The following is a 9,555-nucleotide window of genomic DNA, read 5'->3' on the forward strand; positions in this document are numbered from 1 at the left end:
CATAATAAAATCAATATTGTAACTTCTACCTTCCATGACTCCATATAGTCTGTTTTGCAGTCCTGGGCTTAATGAAAGATATCATTGATGTTTCTCTTTGAATTTTTTGATTGTTATTCACTGTGTCATTTTTCTTTAGATCATTGTTGGAATATATGTCAGTGAGTTGGTTTCCTCCATGGTCATTCATACTTCCATCTTAACCAGAAGCATTCAAACACTGTTTTGTTTTTTTTAAGTCTCTTTAAACTGGTTATTTATCTCATGTATAAAATTCTACAATTTTCTGAGACTCAATGAACTAACACAATGTCATATGTACTCAGGACCATCTGGATGATCTCATCATCTTTAGGTAAACTCTGTCTTATATATGTTGGATGGCAGTACCAAAGACACTGGGCAAGAAAAAAAATCTCTCTGTTTTATTTCTCATTTAATATGAATTACCAGAGTGCCAGTAAACAAAGTTTTATATGTGGTTAACATCTTTTATTCTGGTGACTGAGATGTTAAAGTCCAAATGTGATAATGCCTGGTTTTTTTTTGAAAAAAAAAACAAATCATAGTTTACTATAGAAAACATTGCATTTGAAAAATTCAATGTATGTCTTGTCTATCATCTCAGATTGGCAGTAGCTGAGTCACTTATTGAGCTTTCCTTAATTTTTTTTCATTTTCTCCCTATTCTTATTGCTATTTTGAGGGAAATTCTTTTTATAATCTTCTGAAAATCCCCTCTAAAAAAATCTTGCAATCAAGTTTGTGTTTTATATACATACACACATAGGTTTTGGATAACATCTTTTCACCAAATAAAATTTTTGCTTACTGAGGATTTCTTGGGCTCTTTTTTTGCTGTTATTATGGGAGTTGATTTATATTGGTTAACCATCCTTAAACAATGTTGAAAATATAGGTTCATACCTGCTTCTTTATGTTTCCCCTGATTTTTTATTTTAATACCATTTTATTAGTAAATTATGGATTTCAATCATTACTCATTTGTCTGCTACACCTTCTCATTTTTACTTTCTTCTAATTTGTGTTTATTAAGACATCCTAGTTTTCTAGCAAGTTAATTTTCTTCCTTCTGAAAATAGATTTGGAAATTATTTCCTTTTATAGCATCTCAGATAAGCATTCATTCAGGTACTACTTTTAGACCTCATTTATTATGCCACACACTTCCTTCCAATGAAGTCGTTCCATTTTTGAATAGCAACTTTACCTTATGTCTATGGATCATTTAACATAATTAGGCAGCATATAAAATCAATATTTATTGATAATTGACTGTATTTGAAATAGTACCCCAATGTTGTTTAATCTTCTGACTTCAATGATTCATAAATCTTTAGGTTTGTTGATATGGATGCTGCCTGAATTGATGCTTATTGTAACAACTCTACTACCTGATAGATAATTTTTATAAGTTTGATTTTCATGAGTTATTGTGGTTAACAACAACAATAAAAAAAAAATAAAACCTCTTGGCCAACACTGGTAATGAACATCTTTAATTTAACTAGAATGGTTCGTACAATATGAATACTATCTGTCACTTGACCCATAATTAAATATTTTTAAAACTTTAAGATTTTTTTAGAGCTTTTACTATATCTGTGAGAAATCAATATAGAGATTTGTTTTTGTGTATTTTATAATTTTTAAAGAAAAAGTTGCATTTAACAGACCCAACATCTTAAAAAATACAGTTGATATTAAATATCATAGGTGTATTAAAATCCTACATGTGTCTTTTCTTTTTCCTTTCAAAATATTTATGAAATATTATAGTCTGACTAGATCCTCATTTATGGTATGAGATCATCTAGATAAAAAAACCTATCTCTAACATTTATTATCCTTATGACCTTGGTTAAGTGACTTCATTTCTCTTAACTTCAGTTTACTTACCTATAAAATAAAGGGATTAGACTTGGCAGCATCTATGGTCCCTTTAAGCTGTTCAAACTGTTCATTTATGAAAAAATATATATGCATGTGTATATGCATATAAATATATATGTGTATATATGTATACATATACATACTTATGAATATATATTTGTGTGTGTGTATACAATTTATATAGTGAAAATCTTGATCAATATTCTACACCAAAGTTCATTTGTCTGCTTCATCTTTGGAGAGAGAAAAATGTATCTTATTATTATTAAAACTATTCATAGCATATGGATGAGAAAGTGTATTGTGTAATTTCTGCTTTTATTTGCTTTTATGATAATATTGTAAGTATGAAGGCTTGGGAGAGGGAGAAGTTTGCTTTTTTTCTGAAAAAAATTTTTAAGGATCAATTTTTAGCAAACAATGCAAACAAGTTTTTGGTAATGATCACAAACACTTTAAAAAACAATCTGCAGCAGTTTCAAAATTGCTTATTTTTTATCATGGAGATTCACTGCTTCACATTATCAATGTTTATTGAGCATTTGCAGTGTACTGGCTGTACACTGAAACATACAGAACATATAAAAAATAGAACATACAGAACATACAGAAAAACATTGTCCCTGCCTTGGAGGAGCTATTTTATAACAAAAAATATGCTTCTCTCTTTAAATGTTATTCTCCATTTAAATGTCTTCTGCAAGTGTAGTGAGGGGAAGATTTTCCAGCATGAGTTTTGGGTAAAACAATCCCACCATCACTTGGTGAAAAGATTGGGTTAGGGAAAGAGTTTAAGGCACACAATAACAGACCATTCAAGGTATGGCTTAGCGTGACATTAAAAAAAAAAAAGAAACACTATCTCACTAAATTAAGGGAGAATTTCCTCTAGGAAATAGGAAGAAGTTTGTGGGATGGAAGCAAAGGAAGAAAGGAATCTCAGATACCAAAGGCAGAAATATTATGCTCTCTTTCCCCACACAAAACCCTCCCTTCCCACTCCACCATCAGAAAATGAGTGTGGTTGGTGACAAGGCAGAAAGAGAAGAGGGTAAAAGGCATACCTGACAAATTGAAATATTGAACTAAAATCCAAGACAGGCTATAAGAATAGCAACAGATTCTTTTAAAGAGGGACTTTGGAAGAACAAACCTGTTAGTTAACCAATGTCACCACAGACTATGAGACTTCTAACTTCTGTAAGTTAGAGAAATGCCATACCAAAAATTTAAGTGGAACATATGATTTTATTAAGACCACTACCTTTTGTTTTAAAATGGAAACTGAGAATCCTGATGGTGGAGAGGGGAGTAATGTTTGGAACAAAATGGAACACATGGAACTTTTGCCATTTGATAGTTTTTTGTTTGTTTTTACAGCCCATTATCTATCTACCAAATGGGAAGTAAATCTTCAAAATATACAATTTCCTTTAGAGAAACTTCAGAACTAAAGATCTGAACTAAAGCTGTAAAGAAAGTAGTTGAAAAGTCCCTTCATAAAACTTTCATCCCACTTACATCAACTTAAGACACGTGTTCTTAACAATTATGCTTGGATTGTTTGTGAAAATTTCATAAGACATTAAACAAATCATCTAGCTATCATCTGAAGTTATTTCCCTGTTAACTCTTTTTACAGCACATGTGTGTTAGTCAAGTATCAAAAAATCACAAAGCAAAAGACCTAGAAAAAAAGTTAAATATATATACATATAGTTTTACTGCTATACTTTATATACTGTGACTTTATAAATATCAAGCAGTTCATTTTTACCATATCTTTAATTGTGTATTTGTTCTTATGTTACCTAAACCAATTAAATATAAACAAAATGTGCAGCAAAAATAATAAAAGTGAACAGCAGGTAACTTTACAAATAATAGAATGTGAGCCATTTCTGCCCTTCTCCAGAGTAAATTAACTGGGTTAAAACTTTATCTTAAGGAACATTTTTGCAACTGCAATCATAAAGGTGTACATATTGAGATTGCGTATTTCACAGATATACATGGAATGACATGTAATATCTATGGGACATCTGTTTCTACCACAGCTATGAGTGCTCCAACCCTAAAGTACCCACAGTAACTGCCCCTGTGACTGGAACCAATTATCCCTTTATCCCCCACCTTGAGACACCAATATGTAGGCAGTTTTCTTTGCTTAGACATGGAAGCTGTTTTAACACTGGCCTTGTGATATCACGAAGTATGAAAAGTACCATGTCAAACATGTAAAATGTGTATAAAAATTCCATATTGGTCACTTCAGATGAAAACAGATAACTTCCCAAATTTTAACTAGCTCTTATCCCCTATTATTTAACATAAAAACCATGGGAAATATAGGAATTCAAATAGAAGTAACACAAACATGTCATAAATAATAAACAAAACCTATTTGTGGGACAGTATAAATGATAAATGGTCTACTGTGTAAATATTGGAATGAGGCAGACTAAAGTTGGAAGGCTAATAATTCTCCCCTCCTTTTCCTACCTTCAGTGTCCCATGTCCACAAAGTAAAGTTGTCTCTCAGTAATTGAATTGTTGATGTGCTGTTTTTGTATGATTCTTCACTCAATGTATCAAGTTCAGTAGTGGCTTCATCAAAAGCTGTCTTTTCAAGGGAGCAGGCTTTCTCTGGAGAGTTCAGGATCTCATAGTAGAACATATAAGAGAAGTCCAAGGCCAGATCCAGTCTTATAGGATGCATTGGTTGCACTGGTTGCTGATTTCAAATGCTTCTTGATATGCTTGTGATTGATCCACTGTTCCTTTCTTGTCATCACCACCTCAGACAAATAATGGTAGTAGTCTCCTTCCATTTTCAAATATAAAACTTTGCTTTCTGCTTGTAAAGCATTAAGAATCAAGAACTTTTCCAATACTGACAGTATATCATTGCAGATATCTCTTAGTTTGGTCTCATTTTTCTCTCTGTATCCTCAGGCCATCTGCTGTTTTTTCTCAGCACCTTCTGTTTTTTGCTCCATACTTGAAACAACCCTTCAAGATGACCTTTGGGCCCCTACAACTTTTTTGAAGCAACAGAGAGGATTGTTGTTCAGTGGTTGCTGGGTGGTGGCAGGGGCCAAAATTGCTTAATTTTTCATGAAATATACCCATATTTTTGTAAAACTATTTGCTCTGAACCTTTACCTAATATGACATCTAATTTGTCACCATTAGCTTTTCATTCTCTGTGCCAAAACCCCAGGCATTCCCTAATGTATATGGCAATTTTTTACAACTATTATGACAAGACATTCAGCTCTGTAATTTTAAAGTGGTCCTTTCACTTATACTCTTTTCTTGAAATAAATGTACCATTCTGAAATGGCTCTACCAAGAGCATGGTGAATAAAGTTGTGGCCTATTAGAAAAAAAAAAGATTATTGTTTGTTTTCAGTTTGAAAACAAGCCAAAAATATATTGACCACGGCACAATTTACTCTAGGTCCCAAGCTGTCTGCTCACTTTAGAAAAGACTATTTCACAGAGAAGCTGGGTTAACAAAATATTTTCCCAACTGTTGTTATTCAGTGGTCAGTGGGGAACAAATTCTTTCTGAGCAGTGTAAATCTCAGCATGCCATTGCCCACTTCTCACCTATGTCAGCCTTAAGTGCAGTCCTCAAAAAGAAGAATATGAATCCAAGTTTGCTGAATTTCTGCAATAGACAGTGGCAAATCAAAAGGAGAAAGCACTTATAGGAGTTTTGCCCATTAGTACAAATAGTAAATCTAATACACTATAGAGAAGAACTCCATCAAGGCAGTATTTTAGCCTCTAGGGTAAAAGCATCATTGCATTAAAAACAAAACCAAAAAAACTGTGGAGTACAGGAAACAAAGCTTTAAAAAATAGTGTCAGTGACATGTGAGGGGTTTCCACATTGAACTACCTGCAGAGAATGCTTTTCTTTCTTTTTCGAAAAAAAACATGCAGATGGTATGGTGAAATTTAAAAACAACAACAACAACAACAACAAAAATCCCTCCAAACAGTTAAAATATGCTTTTTAGGCTTTCAACACTCTTAAAAATGTTGACCTTTAGGATGCATAATTGTTCAATCATTCAGTCATATCTGACTCTACATCACCGCATGGAGAAAGTACATAGTATTACATTTTCCCTCATAAACTTTAGCTTGTACTTATTTTTTCATGTTTCATATATCTTTCTAAGGATGAGAAGTATTCATGACTATGTTAACTGTTAACAGGATTGGTATTTTATCTAAAAAATACAACTTGGTTTATACTTTCAGTTATCTGGAATGATATCCAGAAATGAAATTGCAGTTTGTTTCATGGTGCTATCACTCAGTAACTAATGAGAGAGAACTACTTAAAAAGAAAAATAGATGATCAGAAGACAACAAAGACAATGTCCATTATGGATCACCTTCATTGTAGCCTAATTATAAAGTCAAAGAGGAGATCAGATAATAGTAGAACTGATCAACAGGAATGTTTTCATTTATATCATGTCTTCTGAATTTCCACGTAGCAACTTCATTCTAATGTTCTAAATATTTAAATTTATATTATTTAAAGTGATGTTAGTAGGAAGTTATACCTTAATACAAATATGACATTTTTTCTCTAATCTTCATTTAGAATTCAAAAAGTAGCATTCCTTCTGCTTTTGAGACTCCTCTAACATTGAGAGTACAGAAAAGTCATCTACTTGACAGAAACTTGAGAAAATTCTTGGTAATGAAATGTCACATAAGTCTCCAGGAAAGGAATCACATTTTCCTTAATGAAGGCTATTGGAGGAAGTAGTAAAAAACCCCCAAAAATTATCTTTGATATGATAGGATTAATATATTTAATTCTTCCTTATAGAAGGAAAGGTTTCCACATCTTAAATCCTTTTTATCCCAATATGTATTTTGTTAATCCGCAATAATCAAAAATTTGCTACATAACATATGATCTACAAATTAATTGGCAAAGCCCAGAATCACAGTAGTAGGGAAGCATTTATGTGATATTTTTATGATATGATTAAAAAAAAGTCTATGCCATAGAAAAGCTAAAGAAAGAAAGAAGGTAGAGGCCTTGGCTCAGTCTATAATGACCTCCTTCTTGGGCCTTCTGTGGATATTTGGGAATTGGTCAGTGCTAAGTGTAAACTTTCAAAAAGCTCAACTGAGAGTGAGTCCAGCCTTTCTGCTCTTACTCATGAGTTAAATACTTTACAGGCCCCTTGCCTATGCTTTAGCATCTGATTTTTTCTCCTCTATTTAGCTATAATGATGCCATTTACTTGGGGCATTTATTCTGACCAATAACTAGTGACCCGTTCTTTGTTCCTTGATTTCCTCAACAAGGGATTTGGATCACTGTTAAGGGAGACTTACAACTCTTAGAGGTCATTCTGTAACAGTATTTCTGGATTCAATCTAATAGGCTCCCAGAAGAAGCTCATTATAGCACTGTTTCACCTATAATAAAGCCCCACAGCAGGAATCCTGAGAATAGAAAGTCTCTGAATCATTGATGTAATAAAGCCCAACATAGGATGTCTAGTTTATAATGTTATTAAGGTTATCATTGTATTGGCTTTGGTTAAAAATATTTTAAGACTTAAAGAACAAAGAGTAACTATTATGAAAGTTTTAAGTAAGGTTGTCATTAATATAATTGAGTATACAAAGCCAAATGGACCAATGAAATAGATTCTTTAAATGAGGATTTTAAAATTTGTATTTCATATATCATTCAGTCTGTATTGGTAAATACTAATATATAGTATTTTCTTTATTTTAACTGTGCATGTCTTTCTGTTTCAAGTGTTTTTCTTATAAACAATTTAATTTTGGATTCTGGTTTCTAATCTACTGTTCTATCTGCTTCATTCTCTTATCCCCTTCCCCTCCTATTTTCATGCTGGGTAAGAAAAATGTTTATAACAAACTGAGTTTGTATATCAATTCTTCCATTTTGAACTAATTCATATGAAAGTAAGGTTCAAGTGTTGCTGGCTCCCTCACTCCCATTTTCCTCTCTGCTGTTAAAGCTCTTTTTTGCATGCCTTTTTTACATGAGATAATTTCCCTCTATTTCTTGACTTTGAAATTTATGTTAAAAGTGACTTCTATTCTGGGAGCAGGGGAATGGGGGGAAAGGGATTGTACCAAGGTTCAGGCTTATTATTGTTGTTGTTTTCAGAGATAGTTCTGGGGAGATGGAATTTTTTGATGCTTGCAGGGTGGTGTGAATCAGGGATAAGTGTGGTCAATGCTCTCCTGGTCTGTGCTCTGGTCCTTACCCAGGAAGGGCCTTTGATCCCTTGTGGCCACAAATACTACTGCTCCTCAGGATCTTTTTTTCCCTTGTGATGAAAAATAATACTTTCTGCCTTGGGAATGTGATTTGGCAATGGGTATGGGGAATGAAATTGCCAAACAGTTCACTTTCCTGGGACTATTGCTAGCACGAAAGTCCCCTGTTATCTTTTTCTGATCATTTGCCAGATCCCCTTATTTTCTCTGAGCTTAGAGCTATTGAAGTTGCTGCTACAACTGTTGCCGCTTCCAAGACCCATGGTTGGTATTACGACCGTGTATTCTCTGGGCCAGCCCCCACTCCAGTGTCACAGATCTTTCTTCCTAACTGCTTAAGTTGTCTTGGGCTGGAAAAAATGCTTCATTCCAACTTTTTATTGGTGCAGTCACTTCAGAATTTTATTAGAGACATTATTTTAAAATTGTTTGCAGGGAAATGTCGGGGGAACTATATTGCTTCCTCTCCTCTTCCATCTTCAGTAACTAGTATTTCTAGAAGTAAAAATTAGGTATAGTTACCCTTTCACATTATAGGGTTTAAGGGCATGGCACCCTATGCTCTGGAAAATCCTCATAAAGTGTTTTAGCCCTGTCTTCATATCAGAGAAGAATTCTGATTATTTTTATTTTTCTTTTATGGGGTACTTACAGTTCCTTATTGTGAATTTAAGGTTAAGTATTTGGTCATATTTATTGTACTAAAAGATAAAATATGTTAATATTATTCAATACTATACATATATTTTATGTATTTCTCAGGTTCTAAATTTTTTTTTGTGTCACCTGCTGGCCATTGTGTGTCATCTGCGGTTGCTGTAAAACTCTGAAATATCCCTATTTAATTTCTTATGCCAATGCACAATATACTAAAATGGCGATGGGGAAAGTTGTGATGAGGAAATGATAACTGTAATTGTTTTCTGAGGATTTATGTGAATTTTAAACCCATATACAGGGCAGTCCAACATAAAGCTGACCTTATAATCATCATATTGCAAAAATGTACTTATCTCTCAGAGTTGTAAGTAAAGCCTTTTTAAGATATTGTATTTTAATCTTTATTTTTAGTAATTTAAAAAACAAAATTATCTTATTTCACTTTTGGGAAAGATATTTTGCATGATGACTTAATACAAGAAAATTTTAAAATTCATTTACTTATGTTTTGGAAGAACCAGGTCATTGTAAGCTGTGCTATATGCTCAGTAAAATTTATAGGAATTTTTATTTGCCAGAATTGTTAATGTGCTTATTACAAAATTAAATGTATTCCTGATTAAAAAAAATAAGAACAAGCTGATAAACCTTACAAGTAGCCTTTTAAGTGAAATGTTT

At 32.8% G+C, this 9,555-nt stretch overlaps 1 pseudogene; it reads right to left on the reverse strand.

Moving 5' to 3' along the window:
- Nucleotides 1–4,389: 4,389 nt before the first annotated feature.
- LOC114033964 lies at nt 4,390–9,024 on the reverse strand (annotated as a pseudogene).
- Nucleotides 9,025–9,555: the final 531 nt, after the last annotated feature.

This window comes from Vombatus ursinus, unplaced genomic scaffold (assembly GCF_900497805.2).
Source record: "Vombatus ursinus unplaced genomic scaffold, bare-nosed wombat genome assembly UNPS02007647.1, whole genome shotgun sequence".
Classification (NCBI taxonomy): domain Eukaryota; kingdom Metazoa; phylum Chordata; class Mammalia; order Diprotodontia; family Vombatidae; genus Vombatus; species Vombatus ursinus.